Below are 20170 nucleotides of genomic sequence, written 5' to 3'. Positions count from 1 at the left end.
TTTTTTTTTTTTTTTTTTTTGCTTTAAAGCTGTGTCTCTGGAGCAAATTACTTCTCTAGATCTTCATTTCCCATTCTACCATATGATAGTCTCCCCTTATCCATGGGGAATACATTCCAAGATTTCCAGGGCAGTTGCTGCCTAAAACCATAGTTAGGTACAAACCCTGTATACACCATATTTTTTTTCTATACATATATAACTGTGATACAATTTGATTTATAAATTAGACAAGTAAGAGATTGACAAAGGTCACATAATAAAATAGAAAAAAAATACAACAAACACTATAGTAAAATTACCAAAGTCACTACTCATTAAATAAAATAGAGGTTACTCGAATACTAACAATGTGATACCACGAGAGTTGATCTAATGGTGACTAAATGATTGACAAGCAGGTAGCTTATACAGTCTGGATATGCTGGACATAAGGATGAGTCACATCCTGGGCAGGGCAGCGAGAGAAGTTATCACATTACTCAGAGCAGTGCACAGTTTAAAATTTATAAATTGTTTATTTCTAGAATTTTCTATTTAATATTTTTAGACCACAGCTAACACAGGTAACTGAAATCATGGCAAAGGAAATCCTAAGTAATAAAGGTGTTCTTAATGAGATCTAAAGTATCCCCCACGAGATGCACTGTGTACAAGGCTTGGTTGCCAGCAGACAGGCTTTGGGAAGTGATTGGTTCTAAAGGCTCATTAAGTGGATTAATCCACTGATAAATTCACTAGCTGAATGGGCTTAGTAGGGAGGGAACTAATTAGATGAAGCAGGTCACCAAGGGTGTGCCCTTGAAGTATATATTTTGTCCCTGGCCCCTTCTTTTCAGGTTCTGCCTCTCTGCTTCCTGGCTGTCATGAGGAGCAGAGCTTTCCTCCACCACACTCTCCTACCATGATGTTTCTGCCTTGTCACAGCCCTAAAAGCAATAAAGCCACGGACTGAAGCCTCTGAAACTGTGAGCCAAAATAAATCTTTCCTCCTTTAACCTGTCATCCTTATGTATTTTATTACAGTGATGAGAAGTTAACACAGTGGACCTCACAGGTCTCCTTTTGGGTTCCCTTTGGCCAGAAAGAACAGGATCCTTGTGGGGATGTTTTTGTCTGCGTCTGTTGGTTGTAGACTTCTCCTGAGCCCAGCCCGGCACACATGGGAGATAAAAAGAAAACCCAGGGAACTCACCTGGCTGCTATTTCTCAACTCATGAGGGTTCTTGCCAGTCCACCTTCTTTTCTTACAGCTTTTAGGGCTCTTATCATTGTTTCTTGAAGAGTTTCCAGGGTATTCAGTTGTGTTTAGAGGAGTGGAGTGGGGAAAAGTGTCTGCTTCATCTTGTTCTGGCACCAGAAGTCAGCAGAGCGCTGTTTAAAAATAATGTTTCAGACATGTTTTTCTTTCCTGGGTGATTTTCCAGAGAGCACAAAGAATGCAATCAAAGGTGCTTTCTATGATCCAAGCTATACTCTTTGCTTTCTTACAAGAGGTCAATTGCACTAATCCCTGGTTGCATTTCTCTGAGCCTGCTCTGGATTTAGTCAACAGGATATTGAATTACTTTTGAAAACCTAAACAGATTATCACTTCTCTCCTAGACTGCAAGTTGACCAGTCACGTTAGTATGTGTGTTTCCTGTGAGCTCTTTCCATGCCTTGCCCAGTGTCCTGAATGAGGCCTTCCTGTGGGGACAAAAGGCTACAACTACGTTTCTCTAGACAGAGGCGGTAGGTTCCTTAATTTCAAATGTTTAGCTACACTAATAAAGACTTCTGATGGCTGTGTTCTCCTTGTTTCTGTCTTGGACCCTTGCCTGACACAGACAGGATGGGCTTTCAGCCCAGTGACTCTCGGGCAAGTGCTATATTAAAAACTTGGAGCTAATGTTTTAAATTAACTAGCAAAGATATACCAGACAGGACAGGCTGTGCCAACTGATAGAAAGCCCTGCCCCTCCTTAACAAAAAAAAAAAAAAAAAAAAAAAAAAAGCTGCCTTTTATACCCTTTCCTTCACCACAAAAATACCTTCTGGTTTTCTCTGGTGACCAGATAGTAGAACCCCCTAAAAATTCAACTTTTTTTTGTTACCTTTACCTTAAAGATAAGGTTTAGGAAAAAGTAAACTGGATTTAACATGACTTATGTCACTCTTTTTTTGCTCTATGTTACCTCTGCCCATTAAAGACTTCCATAAAATAAGCATATAAATACTAAGACGTATAACAAAAGCTGTTGGTTTACAAGATTTTGGCTTACATCAGTACATACAGTGATTCATATGATGCACTAATAATATAAAAATATTATATTAATAATATAAAAATATATGTTCAAATGTAAAGTAACACATTTTCAGATACATTTTATGGATTTCTTTTTCCATCCTCAAATCCCTTTATCTCCATTAACTATATCTTTAAAAATTTATTTTGTTTAAAAACATATACCATTTTCTGGCTTCACATGAAAAGTTTATTGTTTGAGTGCAGGGTAAAAAAGAGGCTAATAAATTAACATACTCTACTTGATATGGGAGCTGTTTGACTCCAAATTTATTAAGGAACTAAATAAATCATGTTGAACTAACTCGTATTAAAACATTTTATTGATTTCATAATTATTTTTAAAATCAGTATTAAGGCATTTTTAATTTTTAATTTTAATCTTAATTTTTTGAATAAAAGTGGAAGCATTGTGAGTGCCTTCAGTTCACAACATGAATGGGAAACTCACAGTCATCTATAACCTCAGCAGAAAATGTGATTATAAAAGTTGACACAAAATCCCAATTCCCCAGACAGACGTGACATGAATGGAGCCAGGAACATATTCTATCAGTCTCTGAAAATATTGTTTTCCCTCTTAAATGATAAGGCAAAAGAGGAAGAAAGCAAAATATGAAAAAGGTGACTACTGTTGCCTACCATCAACAAACCTAATGTTAGAAAATAAGAATAAATTAATTGGCTAACAAAAAAACCCCCCAGTTTTTCCTCTAGTTTCTTTTGAAGTCAAACTCCTTTTATTTTTGGAAACCTACAAATGGAGGCTTCCTTGGAAACAGATGAGTTTGGTGGAGTTTCGAAACTCAGAAGTTAAACAAGGCAGTCAGTTTCCCTGCCCTCCCCCTCGGCCCCTGTAAATAACCCCAAGCCACAGTCTGGGCCTCTCTCTGCTCTTCCTGTCCAGGGGTGGGGGCAGGGCAGGCTGGGGGTGTAGGGAGTAAGGGACAGGCGGAGAGGCCCTGGGGAGTCGGGGAGTAGGGCTCATCTCCGGTGAACCGGCTGGAGTACAGAGTGCCACACGCATGCCTGCACACATAAAATGCACATGCTAGAACCAGGCAAGAGAACCGTTTTTAAAAAGAGAAAAGAAAGAAATAAAGAGTACTGCTACATCAGCTAAAATCCAGTCAGGCTCTTTCCCTGTTTGATGTTAGCTCCCAGTCCTGGCTTGGAATTGCCCACAGCGATATTGGGTCCCTGCCCACTGGGCAGGCAGAACACTCTTCCTGCCAGCACTGGGCTTTTAATAAAACAGGACTTCGTCCCATCACCGAGACAGATCCTGGAAACAGACCCCATCCCTATGAACACCCTCCCCAAGAGGCAGCCGTCCTTGGGGCCCATAAGTTATGGGAAAACACTCCCTGGATGGTGCTCTTATGTTCACTGAGCCCTGGTGCTAGGTTGGCCCCTTGTGGGTTCTCACCCACAGCAGGATTCTTCCTGCTGCAACTTCTAACTGTGAGGCTCTGCCCAGTCTTCAGGGTCAAATAGCGTGGGTTTTAAAGTAAGGAGCTGACTTCCATGAGAAGGGTGAAGACACTTTAGGCTCATCTTTCTGTAGCCAGCTCAATGAGCCATGCCACCTGTGGTCTTGACCCGACTTCTTGCCTCAGGGTGGCAACTTTCAGCATTTGGAGGACATTCATTCTATTTGTTTTATCCCCACTTGGGATCAAATGGAGTATGTCCTGTTGGAGGCCACTGTTTCTAATTTTTTTTCCTAACTGTATCCTGTCAAAAAGTCCAGACTAGGGGATGAGACTCCAAGCTCTGAAGCTTTTGGCCAACCACATACCACCCTCTCCTTGTAGGGCAGTGGAACCATGGCTCCAAAAGTCCTCCAGGCCCCACTGTCATACACAGAGTGCTGATATGAAATGGTCCTCGCAGTAGGGGAGGCAGGCATTCAGTGGGTGAGTGGACTTGCATGACCTCACATGAGACAGAATTCCAATGCATAAGACAAGTCATTGTCATTGACAATCCGGATTCTCTCTCCAAATCTGCTCTGGCTTCCTGTATGGCTTTAAACAACTTGATGTATATCTACTTCAGTCTAAAATGCAGAGCAGGTTGGTGGTGGAGAGGAAGAGGTGCAACTCATAGCGCTGTCACTTTCTCACCTGACATCCATAGGGACATGGAGAGTCACTCACAGCACTTTTCTCCTGTGCCTCACTGTGACAGCCCAGCCAACCACAGCCAGACCGTGAGCAAGGGCCTGCTATGGTTTCCAAGACTTCCTCCAGGGCTGCCAGCCTATGGGTCTTTGAGTCTTAATCCACTGTATTTCTATTTACTTTGAAGTTTTGGGGAGGAAATGGAAGGAATTGGTGTTACAGGTGGTGTTTTCATTCCTTCTTTCACTTGACAGTTTGTGACTCTGGAAAAGAAGAGAGAGAGGAAGTCTAATAAGGGAACATCTGGGCATGTGGATGGTGTCAAAGCCGGGAATTTTGTCTCCTGGACTGCAGCCCAGATCCACTCCAGAGCAGTGGGGTCCTGGCAGGAAGCAGGATGTATGGGCCAACATCTGAGAAGAGTGTGCTGCAGGAGACCAGCCAGAGTGACCAGAGAGACTTTCAACGGCAACTTCAGAGGGAGGAATGGAAAGAGCCCAAATAAATCCAGAAAGTCAGAAAGGATGCAGCATGGCCCAAGAGTATCAGCTAAGGTTCTTGAAAGCAGAAGAAACCACACTTGCTGACTCTAGCTCAGAGGGGGACATGCTGGAAGCCATGGAGGTGCTCCTGGGGTCTCAGCTAGAGAACCAGGTTCAGCCCAGGACAGGAGCCCTCCAATGTCAAGAGCCCCATGGGAAGTGGAGCCATTGTTGCTGATTCCCAAGTTGCTCAGTTCAGCTCAGCTCAGCTCAGCTCAGGACAGCTATGGAGTGGGGCGGGGGGGCAGATATTGTGGACAATACTGAGGACACCTTTCTGCTTCCATGAAGAGATTCCACTGAGACCTGCCATTCTGTGAAGACTGTGCCCAGTGGTAGAAGTAATGCTGGCAAAGGATGTCAAGGTGGTAGATTCCAGGCTTCTTCCATGAAGAAGCCATGCCGGGCACTGTATGATAAAGATCACCTCAGTGAGTGATCAGACAAGTCCAAGAGTTCCTTTCAGAGAAACAGCAAGCAGATGTAAAGTCTAGTACAGCAGGCCAGCTGGGCAGAGTTGAGGGTGACTCCAAGGTCAGTTGCCAGGTGTAGATAACCCATCTGGGTGGCAGGTGGAAGTTGAAGGGTAAAGATAAGGCCAGTTAATTACTAGCTGTCAGGACCAAGCTGGGCAGAGCACATGAAGGAGTCCATTGGATGTCAGAAGCAGGAGTCAAAGTCAGGAATGTCCAGGCCAAGGTGAATGAGAGAGTAAGAGGCTGGACTTATGAGCTAGAGTCCAGATTCTGGTGGGGTCTGTCTTGCTGGAAAAAAGTTGCAGGTGTCTTGTGGGTGTTAGCAATGCCACTCAGTCAGGAAGGCATAGATCCTTTTGTTGTTGGAAAAGCCCATCTGCCAAACGAATTCAGAGTTTAGCATGGCACCAGTTCTCAGAGTTAGGAGTCAGGTCCACATGCGAGGTCCTTCTCCTCACCATGCCTTGCTGGGGCTGTGGCTGCCACCAATTTCGCACTGCCATGTGAAGAGATGTAGTCCTAAGTCCTGGGGACAACAGTATAGGTCTGAACCCAGCAGTGCCTAGAGTCAATTAGACCTTTGGATTCCACTTGATAGGAGTCCTTGGAAACTCTCTGAACAGAAGATTCTTTTTTTTGTGTTTAAACCAGTTTGAGTTGCTTTTCCAGCACACATAACCACAAAGCTTTGCAATAATAGGTAGATTATAATATCAATATTAAACACAACTAAGCACTTTTCCTCAATTCCCATAACATCTCCAGGAGTTAGATGGTATTAACATACCAAAAATTGATTTGTGGAAACAGTTCCTGGAGGATGGAAGCTAGGGAGTTGGCACATGTACGTAGATCCTAAGTGAGACAAGAGATTTTGGAGTGGGGGGAACAGCAAGTTCTGCTTACATAATACTTGATAACCCTGAATAATAATTTCTGTGAGGGAGAAAAAGAGAGAAAATACTTAGGGACAACAATGTGGCTGTGCATTCATGATCCTTGAGTTATAGAAATGCATCCCCCAAATATGCAAAGGAGATACAGAACCAGGGGAACACACAAGAGGAGGCGGAACCTGTGAGACCCACAACCAGAAGTGAAGGCCCAGAGTGAATACAGTTTACAGACGAGGCCTCAGCAGCAGAAGGGTTTTCAAGCTCTCCAAAGAGTAGACAAAGAAAGGGAGAGGGCTTCACAGGGAGAAAAGTGTTAAAATGTAGATACCTGATAAAAAGGAGCCAGGGCCATGCAATGGCAATTTAGCTTTACTCTTTTTAGTTAAAAGAAATGTTTATCAAAAACAGAGAACTCCCGATGGTGAGAAGACTATGCTCAGGTACTTGCAGTGAGTTCAAGTCACCAGCTCAGGGAAACAAGGAAAGCCCTCAGAGGAGCCTGCAGACTCTGGGAAAGCATCCTCTGGGAAGCCCTCTCCTCCGCAAGTGGTCCATTCTCAAAATCTGTAAAGATGGTAGATTGCTCGATGGATGTCCCTATGGGAATATTCTGGAATTCTTAGCCATAAAAACCACATAGATTGAAAACATTTTGGAAAGAACACAAGGTGCAGCATGGATGCCACACACCAAAGCAACCACAGTTAAACAGGTGACTCTGGCAAACACTGAACACTCCAAATAATTTCAGCAAAGTAGTGGATAAAGTGTTTGAGAATATCCTTGCTTTTGAGAGGGAGGAATGATTGAAGTTTTTTGAAGAGGGTTTCTAGATCCATGCCAAGGGCCTTGCTCTTCCACCTAGCCTAGCCTAGCGGTGTCCTTGAAGGTGGACTTGGAGACGTCCTTTGACACTTTTGGTAGGGCAGGAATCAGAACAGTTAGTCCACTGTTACTGTTGAGTGAGCTGCAGTTTGTGATCCACACAGGGCAGTGCTGGGCGTGAGGCTGGTGCTGTGGACATTGTTAGGTACTGCCATCTCTGCCCAGTGCCCTGACTTTTGAGACACAAGACCCAGATCCCCACCTCAGCTGACCATTACAGTCCTGTGACTCCATCAACTGGAACTTCAGTCTCCTTACCTGCAGACTTGGTTTTCAAAGATTTGAAAGATTCAAAAGGCACGTGTGCCAAATTCAAGAATAATTACAAGCTGAGAATGACAATAAATGCAGCGAATCACCAGATCACAAAAGATTCAAACCCACTTAAGAAGTAGACTAGGAGGCCCCAACAACAATATCAATAAAGATTCAGTTGGAATAGAAGTCAAGAAAAACAGTAATAACTTAAAAATGCAGCATAGAAAACATGCCAGGCAGAGCATGGCTATTTGGGCAGTTGATTATGTGAAAACAAGACTCAGGAAGAACCCAAACATCCAATACTAACATATAAGGAACCATAGGCCTCTGGAGTAGAAGACAGCTCAAAGGACTGAGAAGTAGCAATCAGTGAAGTTTTTGGTTTTGTTTTGTTTTTAACATTTGGGAATATAAAAGGGAATTATGCTGTAAGATGAAAAGCCAAACACCAAATATTAACTAATTGATAGATACAGCTATGTGGAAATGTTAATGAAAGTTAGACAAATTAGACTTAGGGAGAGATGTTCTCTCTAAAAGTTGTATCTATGCACAAGAACCAAGGAAAATCTGGTGATTTTAATTCCCTTGGGTTTAATGTCATTCAATAATGGGATGTGAATGCTAAAAGCCCATGTGGCTTTGGTTTGCATTGGTGGATGTATAATATTTACCGGGTGTGATCCTCACAGAGTTGCATCCACAGACCAGATATGACACACCTGGTAATTGAGTAAGGAGACAGGAACACATCGAGGTAACAGGAATAATACAACTGGTAACCGATATAGCCACACATAAGCTTATTCAATACTTCTGAATGAACCTTTTGAAAGGGAAGTTAACAATAACTTCTAGATAGGGTAAGGAATTGAATACAAAACTGAACACATTGCACAGCTAAAGTATGAATGAACACTTATCTGTACTTGGGGGGAATAAACATTTCCTAAGCATAAAAATAATAGGAATAGTTACAGAGAAAAACATTGGTAGGCATAAAAAAATCCAAAATTTCTGACTCCCAAATCACCAGAAAAAGTTAAAAGGCAAAAAACAAAACAAAAAACACCTGAGGGATATATATGACCGAGTCATACATATTATATATACATACAATATGGAGTATATACATAGGACAAAATGAACAGAAAAAATGGGCAAAAGACATAATGATCATAAATAAATTCAAATAATCTATAAGAAATAGAAAGATACTAAAACACATACAACCCAAGAAATCCAAGTAAAAATAGTAAGCTAATATTTCTCTTTCAGAATGGCTTTTAGTTTATTTTGTGTTATGATAACACTACATCTGAGTCTGAGAACTTTATAAAGTAAAGCGACTCATTTAGTTCACAGCTCTGAAACTCAAGAGTGTGGCATTGGCATCTGCTTGGCTCTTCAAGAAGGCACAAGAGGTCTTCAAGGGAAGAGGCCAGACTCACTGTAGCAACCCATTTTTGTGGGAACTGATCCAGTCCCATGAGACTGGACTCACTCTCATGAGAAAACAGGAATCCGTTCATAAGGACAGAGCTCTGGGATGCGACACCTCCATTAGGCCCCACCTTTTGAAGGGTCCACACCTTAACATGGTCCCTGGAGGCTGGAGTTTCTAGCCATCATGCTTTGGGCCTCATCCAAACCATAGTGATGGCTAAGAAGGTAATGTACACAAGGGCCCAGGGACAGGGACAGCAGTGTGGGTGGGGATTCTCCCTGGTCTCTGAGTGTGTATCTTCAATTACTGATGTTTTAGTCAGCTTTCTGCACCATTCATGTCCTTGCCATGAACAGAAGATAATCATCATTCCGGGCCACAGTGCTTCAGAAGGCTAGGCTAGGCTTACTTCAACCTAAGGGTGACACTTGAAAGGATTTTTTTTATGTAGCTAGAAGCAGGCCATCAAGGATGGTTAAATAAACCATGATGCATTTAGACAATAAGTACACTGTAAAATGCAGATTGTAAAAGATTATTTCCTAATGCAAAGTGCTATAGATGCTGCAATCTCAGTATTATGAAGGAAAATACATGGAAAACTTTTCATACATGGAAAAATAGTTCACATTTTGGTTTCTTTATAGTAGTTATCTCTAGTGATGGGCTTACAAGTGATTTTTAAAAAGACAAAATATAAGTATTTGGAAAATGGTATTGATACCAAGGAAGGTCTCCCCCAAAGCAAAAACTCTTCTAGCATGTGTTGAGAATGACAATAAGCATGTTGAGAATGACAATCAGACTGCTGGACGCCTCCTATGACCCTCAACAGCTGGAGGAAATGGTTATGTGTGGCCTGGCTGAAACAGGGCTCCTTGGGCTGTGACACCTATCTGCCCATGCCAGGTCAGAGAGCATCTTGATTTTGTCCCCCACAATAGTTCATCACCTGCCTCTCAGCAGAAAAATAGTGTCTAGAGGGACTGGGGGCCACATTGGGACACTCAGGGAGACTCAGCTTTTGATGGGCAACTCTGCCTACCCAAGAGCAGGCACAGACCTGACCACTTCCCGGGCTCCTGAAGACAACATCCGATCTGCATGGGATTTGGGCTTTCTCTCTCTCCCTTCCTTCTTCCCCACTTCTGACTTAGGTTGTTTTCCCCCCAGCTGAAATCTCTACACTCTTTATACAAGGTGAATAGCATTTTCACCAGGACCTGCATGTAAGTGACTTGGTGGGGTGAGTGGAGGGAGGTTCAAGTGAGATAGATCAGTAAGTTCAGCAAACAGAAAAAGTCATGTTTTCTAAGTGAGAAAGAAGCATTTTTCTCTGTGTTAGGGTTTATATCTAAATGTCCCTCTAAAGTTTCATGAGATCACAGGCAGGACCTTCAGAAAGTAATGGAATTTTGAGGCCATTGTAGGTGACTTGCTGGTAGGAAGGCGGAGAATGGTGGGTCTGGTCCTGGAAGGTTCTGTCCTCCTGCCCCACTCTTTCCTTGACCCTCTGCTTCCTGTGGGCCATGGCAAGAGTAGCTACTCCCCATTGTGTGCCGGTGCTAGGCTGTCCTGCCTTGGAGCCAGCCGACAATGGACTGAAATGTGAGCCAAAATAAACTTCTCCTTTTAAGTGTGGGTATCAGGTATAGTGACTAAGAAAGTGACTAAGGTAGCATGTTAGACCATAGACAAGAAGATCATTTGGGGTGTTTCCTGGTCAGGGATTCTGAGCCTACATAGCAAGATGCATCATTCATTTAAAGCATTGCTATTACCCAGAATAGGAGCCTACAGGAGAACCAAGCACAGGTCACACTCTATGAGAGGACAGAGGCGACATTTCAAATCAGTGGGGACAAATGGAGCATTTAGTAATAATATGGAAGCAACGGGGCTGCTCTCTGGAAAAAAAAAGGTTGAGTCCAAACTGCATATTGTCTGGACCAGGGATTTAACTCAGTGGTTCTGCTGCCTGCCTTGCAAACACAAGGATCTGAGTTCGATCCCCGGTACCAAAAAAAGAAAAACAAAACAAACAAACAAACTGCGTATTGTAAGAGCCAGATGCAGTCCTATATTAAATATTTAAATGTAAAAGAAAAGGAAGCCATAAAAATACTAAAAGAAAACATTTTTTTCAAAGTGAAGAATATTTTTGTATATATAAATATGACATACAAAACCAAAAAGGGAAAGCTTGATGAAAATGACATTTTAAAAAAATCAAGTTTTTAAATGTGTATATACCAAATAATTTCCTTGGTGTGAAAAACTAAAAGCATAGATAAGGTTCAAATTGTATAACTGATAATGTGAAATAGGAAGAAAAGTGCTAAAAGAGTATGGGAATTGGGAAAGGTAGGGGAAAGGAAAGAAGAGAAAAGAAAAAAATATGAGAAAAGGAAAAAAATGGAAACAAAGTCTCTGTAAATAGGGAAGGGTGGAGGGGATGAAGGGAGGTCAGGGGAAAGGAGAAAAATAAAAACCAAGATATGTTATGTAAAGGTACAAGATCCCAATGATAAATGTAACTGTATTTTATACCTAAACAGTACCAATAAACTCAATGAAAAAAAAAAACAAAACAAGTTTTTAAGCACACATCAGTAACACCGACACTCCAGAGATCTCAGGAGGATCACCACAAGTTCAAGCCAGCCTAAAATGGATAGCTAGATCCTGTGTCAAAATAAAAACAAACAAACAATAGAAACAAAATCAAGTTTGTTTGCATAGCCAGATGTGCCATAAGCAAACACAAAAGACAAATGCCAAATTGGAAGAAAAAACTATTTTAAATAAATATCTCAGACAAGGTGCAAATATTCTTAATATAAAATATGTGGCGATTGTTTCATCATGGCCCTTAAGCATTTGAAGAGATGGCCAGTCATTCACTCAAAGAGAAATGCAGTTGAAATCTGTATCAAGTTACCATTTTTAACCTTTCAAGTTGGGGAATTTTGCTCATGTGCCTTATGCCAAAATGTGTTGGAATCAGGTATTCTTATGTATCCTAGAGGTTTGTAAAATAGTGTGACTGCAATGGAGGACACTTTGGCAATCTCTGTCAAAACTGCAGACACACTTACTGTTGGGGATTCAGCTGCTGTGAATTCACTTACAGATATCCACATGCAGGTGTGAGCCGTGTGCACCAGAAGGATATTTGGGCGGCATCAGCATCGCTCATATTCACCGAAGACTAAACACAACCTGAATGTCTCACAGTTTGCAACTGGCTAAATAAACAGCAGTGCAGTGTGCTGCCCTTTGTGTAACAGAATCAAGTGCCCCAGCTGTGTGTGCTAAGAACCCCACAGGACCCAAGGAATCAGGCAGTGGAGGAGGTTGCTTTTGGGGCAGGAGACAGGATGCCCAAGGGACAGAGGCAGGAAGAGGAGAGAGACCCTTCTCCACACACACACACACACACACACACACACACACACACACACACAGGACTGAGTGCAAAGATTATGTATTAAAAGCACATTTTAAAATTTAAAACCTAAAACTTGTGTCCTTCTTTCTTCCAAGGGACAGCCAGATGCAGCAGGCTGGTGGCTGAGTACCCAGTCTGACGCCATCTACTTTGTCTCTGGCCAGATTCGTTGCTTGCAGAGTTCAGGGTGGGGAGAGTGGAGGAGGTCCTGCCTGGCCTCAGCTGTCCTGGCCGTGGGGCCATGCCCACATTCGCTGGTAGCACTACCACACATCTAGGGCCAGCTCTGGAGGCTTCGACTTACTGCCTTCATAAGTACATGCCAGGAATACAGCTTGTAGCTTCTCCAGATCCTCTTGGGGAGAGGCAGAGAGAAGATGTTGTGAAATTTTAAATAACCAAAGCCTTACAGTTACTGGGCAGCCCCAGGAATTCAGAAGTGTTAATTGATGGTGAAGGCGTTTATGACCAGAGCCCTTTTCACAACTCCAGGTCACCTCATTTTACTTCTCCTCTGAGCAGGTTTAATATAAAACCTCACAATTTGCCCTTATTTCCACCATCCCAATTAAAAATAAATAGGTGCCAAGCCCTGGGGTAGGGTGAGCCCACTGTGGCCCCACGGCTCTGCCAGAGACACAAGTGCACTATGGCTTTGTGCCTATCACAGTGTCACTGCACTCCAGCTTCTGGCCTGCGCCTGCTTTTTGGATCAGCAAACAGCTGTGGGTGACTGCCTTGTGCCAAACCCCAAGTGGGCCGGCCTTGGCACTCCTGCTTTGGCTTCTCCATCAGGGGCCAAGTGGAGGACAGACTCATTTCTGGCTTCGCAGAGCAGAGGGGTTGGGTGAGCCAGCTCCCCGCTGTCACTCTGAAGGAGGTGGCAGCTTGGCTCTCGGGCCTGGCCTGCTGCCTGGAGATATTACCAGTGAGTTCCCTTGTCTGGGCACAGGCTCTGTGCATCTGCACTGGATCTAGCAGGTTACTCTCTGTGTGTCCCTCTTGGTGTGTCCTGAGGTCCCAACATGAAGAAGGTGCCCAAAAGGTCTGAGCACAGGGCTGGTCCCTCCTGCAGAGACCTGACAGCCATGGTTTCTGGGCTTTTTAATCGATGAGCTAACAAGTGCTGAGTGAGACAACCAGAACAATTCCTGCTTGCGCATTTGTGTGTGCTGGGTTTTGTGTATGCATTTGCATACACATGAGTGTGCACAAGTGTGGGTGTGTGTGCACATGTGTGCATCCAATACCCATGAACACCAGGTGAACAAGAGCGCCCCCTACAGTTGCCCACATCCTCTTCAGGTCTTCCTGGAACTCTGTTGAATTAGTCCACTCCTCTGACTTTTTGGACAAGGAAAAGTCAGGAGAAAGCAGCTGTCTGTTATGCAAAAAACAAACACCTGGGTGCCCAGAGTGGCAGCAGAGATGCCATCAGGCTAGACTTGAGTGTTCTGTGTCGTAGTGCTATAGGCCCTGAGAGGAAAGGGAGGCATTTGCTTTGTAGCCTCTTCTTTGGCTCTGAGCGAAGGGATTCTGTTGGGCAAGGCTAAGCAGGAAGAGCAGCTTGCAGTATTTTTGTTGAAGCACAGATGTGGGAGAGTTTTCTGAAAGGAAGACGAGAGAGAGAGAACGTGCACTGGGGTTAAGGGAAACCAGAGGAAGCCCTCAGTAATGTATGGAAAGTAAAAACACAGAATGCTTGCTTTGAACAATTGTTTCTTTCCTGGAGGCTAAAATTCATGGGCAGGTAGCCAATAGCCACATTAGGATATGAAATGTAATCTGTTTATAATAAGTTTGCAAACTGCCCCTCATTGGCGCCGTACGTGTGCAGGGCACTGCAGCCCAGGAAGACGCTGCCCCTAGCCTGCTGTCTAGGGCAAGCGCACCAGAGCTAGCAGGTCACTGTGTGTAAAGCCCAGTAGTCCTGTTCACTTTTCTCAATCACCCACTTCCCTCTGGTCCAGATAAACAGGTTCCCAAAGAAGACAGCTGGAGTGGCCGAGAGCCAAGGGAAACTGCCTCCCCCTCCCTTGTTGGAGGCACAGTCACTACTGTAGCAATGGCTCCAAATAAGCTCTGCAGGTTGCGATCACCCACAACTCATTCAGTCCTGTTATGCAGGAAGCCAGCCAGACTCCTGCAAATACCCTCCTGCAGGTGCTGGGTCCTGTGAGCTATGCCACTCCTGGGTAAGGCAGCAGACTGGGCCACTATGGGCTGTCTCTGCTCCAAAAGGCATTGTTGTCTTCCACTGGGGTGAACTTTCTGTGTCATGGTGCCTCCCACTTTCCCGAACAATGACAAATAGAAACAGTAGCCACACTTATTTAGCATTTACTGTGAACCTGGTATTGTCTTATTGTATCCACCCACAACCCAAGGGAGAGACCATTATTAATCATTTTACAGATTTGGAAATGGAAGTGTAGACGGTTCTGACAACTTGCCCAAACTCCCAGCACTCATTGCTGTATCTGGTTTTAAATGCAGGTTTTTTCAGTTCTGGAATCCAAACACTTGCCTTCATACCCCAGTTTTTCCCTTTTCATGGAAGTCTGTCCTTGTCAGCTGAACCTCCCAAAATTGGTGCCAGTCCATTCCTGTCCTTTTTTTTTCCGCCACAGAACAGCTTTATTCTAGAATCCTCATTCTGACCTCTGAGAACTCTGATCCACAGAGGATATTCTTTTCCTCTGTTCAAAACTGAGCAAACCGTAAATATGGTGGTTAAAAACAAGAGAATCACGATCAGACAGACCTAGTTTAGCATTCTGCCTTTCGCCAGTCTTGGACAAATTACTCAACTCTTCTAAGTCTCCAGTGCCCCTCTGTTAAAAATGAGAACTAAAGATTGTGTGAGAATGAAATAAAATAAAATTTGGGCTTAAACTTGGAATCCTACTGCCTCAGTCTCCCAAATTACTGGGATTAGAGGTGTGCAACACCATGACTTGCCCCTGGCTTCTTTTTGTCTCCTACATCTCAGGCACAAGCTGAACAAGCTGGGGAATCAGAGCTCCCAGGCTATGTTTGCAGGTGACAGACAGCACTGCTGGGCTGTGGTGACAGAAGTGATAAGACTCAGAGGACATACAGAGGATGGATGTCCCAGCACTAAGCTTTCACTTCTTCCCTGACTTCTGACATCAGGTGAGGATTTGCTCAAAGACTTACAAACCACAGGCCCCAGGAAGCCATCCTCTGGATGTAGCTCTCCAACTCCACTGCCATTTCCTGTGGGGAAGAACTAAAAAGAGGAGCGGGCCGGCAAGGGCTGGGGAAGCTCAGGGTGTGACAGGGCTGACGGGCACTGAAAAATCACCTCACAGTCTTGGCCTGTTGCTTTAGGTCTTCTCTTCCCTCCGTAGGTGACTTGGAAGTCAACCCGGTAGCACATTTGTTAGCTTCTGGCCAGGTATTTTTAAGGACCATCACCTGTGCTAGCAGGGAACAGTTTCTGCCCCTTGAAATGACTATTAATGGCCCTTCAAACTTGTTCTTTAGTTTCAGATAAGGCCCTCCAGAGAAGCTTAGAAAGAACCTGTGAAAAGTCACAAAGTTGTCCTGACCTACCTTTTTTAGGTGGCCTGAAGTAAACTTTGCTCTTTATAATACTACATTCTCCACCCAAAGGCTTCTCGGGCTACTGTTTTTGAACATTCCTTCTATGAAAAATCTGCCTTTAGTCAACGGCAGAAAAATCTGCCTTTAGTCACCCTGAACACACCAAACTCTTCTGATCTCAGAAGCTAAGCAGGGTCGGGCCTGCTTAGTACTTGGATGGGAGGGGAAAAGCTGCCTTTGAATCACGTGTGCTCAGTAATGTGCCATCTCTCTGTGTGATGATGTAAACTCTTCCCTCCAGAATATGTACAAATTCTCCCAACAAATGTCCCTTGCTTTCTCTGTTCAGGAGAATTATCCCCTGCACTCTTCTTCCTTACTGAGAGCAATACAACTTTCTTTACTCCTTTACTCCTGCTTGTGCTTGTGGAAATTATGTTCGGTTGCATATTGATTCCCAGAGGTGAAGCAGCTTTAAAGACTGAAACTTAAACCAAGAATGGTAGCACATGCATAGGCATCCAACCATTCTGATAGGCTGAGGCAGGAGGATTGCAGATTCATGTTTAGCCTGGGCAACTTAGTAAGACCTTGCCTCAAAATAAACAATAAAAAGGGCTGGGGAATGTAGCTCAGTGAAAAGCCTTGAGTTCGATTTCAAGCACTTTAGTTGTGATGCAGGGGCTGCCTCTACATCCTGGACAGGTTCAAAATGTGAGAGAGAACTTCCAGAACTGTTCAGAATGTGGCAAGAATGTTGGGATAAGTGTGTTTTAAGCAAGGGGCAGTGTTTTGAGGGGGATTATTGGCAATGTATCTTTTACTGTATTTTTAAAATTTAAACATTCACTGTATATTTTGATCACACCCTTTACCTTGAAATGTATCCGGAAAGTGAGACAAGCACTTTCACATTCAAAAAGTTGGAATAGATATACTTGTCTTCCTCCTTCTGATAAGCACCACTAACAAGTCTATTGCATAGGAAAAAACACAACTCTGGAAGGAGAGATGACAGGCTGACATACTTGCCTGGCTCCCTCTCTTCTTTTTTCACCTTCCCCTCCTTCCTTTTATTTCCCTCCTCCCCCTCCCCTCCCTCTTTCCCTTCCTCTTCTTCCTTCTCCTCCTTCTTCTTCTCCAGTACTAGGATTGAACCAAGGGCCTTCACCCTGAGCTACATCCCCAACCTCTCTTACTCTTCATTTTGAGATAGGGTCCGGGTAAGTTGCCCAGGCTGGGCTTAAACTTATAATCCTCCTGCCTCAGCCTCTCCAGTTACTGGGATTAGAGGTGTGCAACACCATGTCTTGTCCCCTGGCTTCTTTTTATCTCCTACATCCCAGGCAAGAGCTGAAGAAGCTGGGAAATCAGAAATTCCAAATGGGAGCAGACTAAAAGAACCCCAACAAAAGCCTGCTTTCTCTGGCCAAAGAATCTAGAAAGGGGGGGGCCTACTGAGAAAGAAAAGTTTTAGGCAATAACTGTTCCACCTAGCCAAACAGCACAGAAAGTACTGCAGTGTAGCCCATCAGCAGAGGCAGGCGCATAGGCTACACACTTCCTGCCTCTCCCGGCTATGACCAGGCACTCAAACCACTCCACCAACCCCAGCCCTCACCAGGGTGCTGTTCCACAATACTGAGCAGAGACCCACCAGGTGGTAGCAGGTTCCTCCATGGGTCGACTTCCACCCCCAGCAAGTCTCTTCCTCAGGGTCAGCAGACTCTGCGTGGGGGTCCCAGCCTTCCACTTCTCCCTGGCAAGAATGAGGCAGGACCCCCTCCCCAATCTTACCACTGAAGCAGAGTCAGGAGAAACCAATTTAAAAAGAAGATTCAAATAAGATCCAGAGTCTCTTAACATTCTACTCCAAATGCCAAGATTTCAAAAAGAATCACTCATCATCCCAGAAACCAGGAAGATCTCAAACTGAATGAATAAAAGACAGTAAATTCTAACATCCTAAGACAGAGATATTGACATTATCTGACAAGTGTTTTCAAGAAACCATCATAAAAATGCTTCAAAGAGCACTGGCAAGACCCTGTTTCAAAATGAAAGATAGAAAGGGGTGGGGAGGTAGCTAAGCACAAAAGCCTTGGGTTCAATCCCTAGTACCCTGCCCCGCAAAAGAGCAATGACAACACTCTTGAAACAAATGAAAACATAGGAAAGAAAGAAAATGGAAATCTTAACACTGAAAAATACAGTGACCAAAATTAAAAACACGAACCTTTCAGTGTAGACGCTCAGTGGCAGATGAGAGAGGACACAGGGAGAAAAATCTGTGAAGTGGACAACAGGACAAGAGAGAATATCCAGTCTGAACAGCAGAGAGAAGACAGACTGGAAACAAGCCTAGAACAGCAGCAGGGACAAAAATAAATAAATGAAATAAGAGCCTCAACGACCTGGGGGGCTATAACAACAACAACAACAACAACAACCCGTTTCTGTGGCATAAAGATTCTGGAAGAGGAGGCAAAGAAGATGGAAATGAAAAATACTTGAAGAATACTTCCTTAATTTTTTTCTAAATTTGACAGAAGACATTACCATATAGATTTAAGAAGCAAACTCTAAAAACTCTAAACATAATAGCAAGAAATCCAAAGTAATATACATCACAGTCCAACTTCTAAAGACAACAAAAGTCCTGAATGCAGAAAGAAATGACAATTTGTGATTAGAGAGGGGAAAAAAAAATAAAATTTTGTTATAATCCATGGAAGTTAGAAGATGTTCACATGCTGAAAGAAAAGAACTGAAAGAACAGCCAACCCAGAATTTGAGATCCAGCTGGAAGATCTTTTCTCATGAAAATATCTTTCAGGAATGGAAGAGGAATCACGACTTTGCAGAAGAAGGAAAATTAAGAGTATTTGTCAGCAGCAGACACACTGCAAAGGAGCTGCTAAAAGAATTTTCTAAACAAAAAGGAAAAAATAAAAAGTGATATTAGAACATTAGTAAGGAAAAAGAACACAATAAACAAAAATATTGCTAAGTACAATAGACATTTCTTCTCTCATCAAGTTTTTCAAATTTTGTTGACAGTTGAAGCAAAAATTGTAAGTGTCTAATGTGATCCTAAATAAATGCAGAGGAAATATTCAAACAATTATAAAGAGGGAGGACAATGAATAAAAAGAGGTTAGTGTTCTATATTTTACTCAAATTTGTAAAATGATGGCATCAGTAAGTTAAGGGAAGTCTTAATAGATGTGAAAACATTTTGATAAAATCTAACAAACGTTCCTAAAGTAAAGTCTCAGTAAACTAAGAATAGACAAGAGCCAGGGATTTAACTCAGTGGTGCCATGCCTGCCTCACAACTGCAAGGTCCTGAGTTCAATTCCCATACTAAAAACAAAATAAAACAAATCACCAAAAAGCCTAAGAATAGATGTGAACTTCCCCAACCCTATAAGGGCCATTTACAAACATATCATTCTTAAGGTGAAAGACTAGATATTTTCTTTCTAGAAACAAAGCCCTCACTAATTCTAGTGAACCTTGAGCAGAAAGTACTATCCAGTGTAACATGCAAGAAATAGAAATAAGAGATATAGAATGGCAGAAATAAAACTGCCTTTATATGAAGGTGCCACGTGAGTTTTTGTAGAAAATCTTATGGCAACAGAAAGCTACTAAAAAAAATAAAAAGTATCTTTAGCAAAGATACAGAGGGGCTGAGGGTATGGCTCAGGGGCTGAGTGATTGTCTAGCAAGCACAAGGCCCTGGTTTCCACACTCAGAACTGGAAAAAAAATATAGGACACACACTAATGTACAAAACTATATGTGTATAAAGTTGTAATGAACAGCTACATATTAAAAATTGAAATATACTATTCACAATAACACCCAAAATAGAAAATATTTTGGATAAATGTGATGAAAGAAGAATAAGATATATACATTGAACATTACAATGTAACCAAGAGAGATTTTTGTTGTTTGTTTGTTTTTTGGTACTGGGGATGGAACTCAGGACCTCATGCTTGTGAGGCAGGTGGTGGCACCACTGAGCTAAATCCCTAGTTCCAAGAGAAATTTTAAAAAGCTTGAATATTTATATATATATATTTTTTTAATTTTATTGAGTTTATTGGTACATTTTAGGGATACAGTACAGTTACATTCATTGTTGGGATCATGTACCTCTACATGGCAAGTCTTGATTCTCATTTTTTCCCCTTACCTCTGCCCTCCCTTCACCC

General features: G+C 42.9%; 1 long non-coding RNA gene across 2 annotated transcripts in view; it reads right to left on the bottom strand.

The window, feature by feature from the left end:
• LOC104872012 overlaps positions 1 to 20170 on the bottom strand; it is a 179467-nt gene that overhangs the window by 47440 nt on the left and 111857 nt on the right. For both annotated transcript variants that reach the window (XR_004516432.1, XR_004516431.1), the window contains exon 3: positions 1196 to 1374. This is a non-coding gene — a long non-coding RNA (uncharacterized LOC104872012). The remainder of the gene's footprint in view (positions 1 to 1195; positions 1375 to 20170) is intronic.

Source organism: Fukomys damarensis, unplaced genomic scaffold (genome assembly GCF_012274545.1).
Source record: "Fukomys damarensis isolate Sample0158 unplaced genomic scaffold, DMR_v1.0_HiC HiC_scaffold_9, whole genome shotgun sequence".
Taxonomy (NCBI): domain Eukaryota; kingdom Metazoa; phylum Chordata; class Mammalia; order Rodentia; family Bathyergidae; genus Fukomys; species Fukomys damarensis.
Note: the sequence above shows the minus strand (reverse complement) of the source record. Positions and strands in the feature narration are given on the sequence as shown.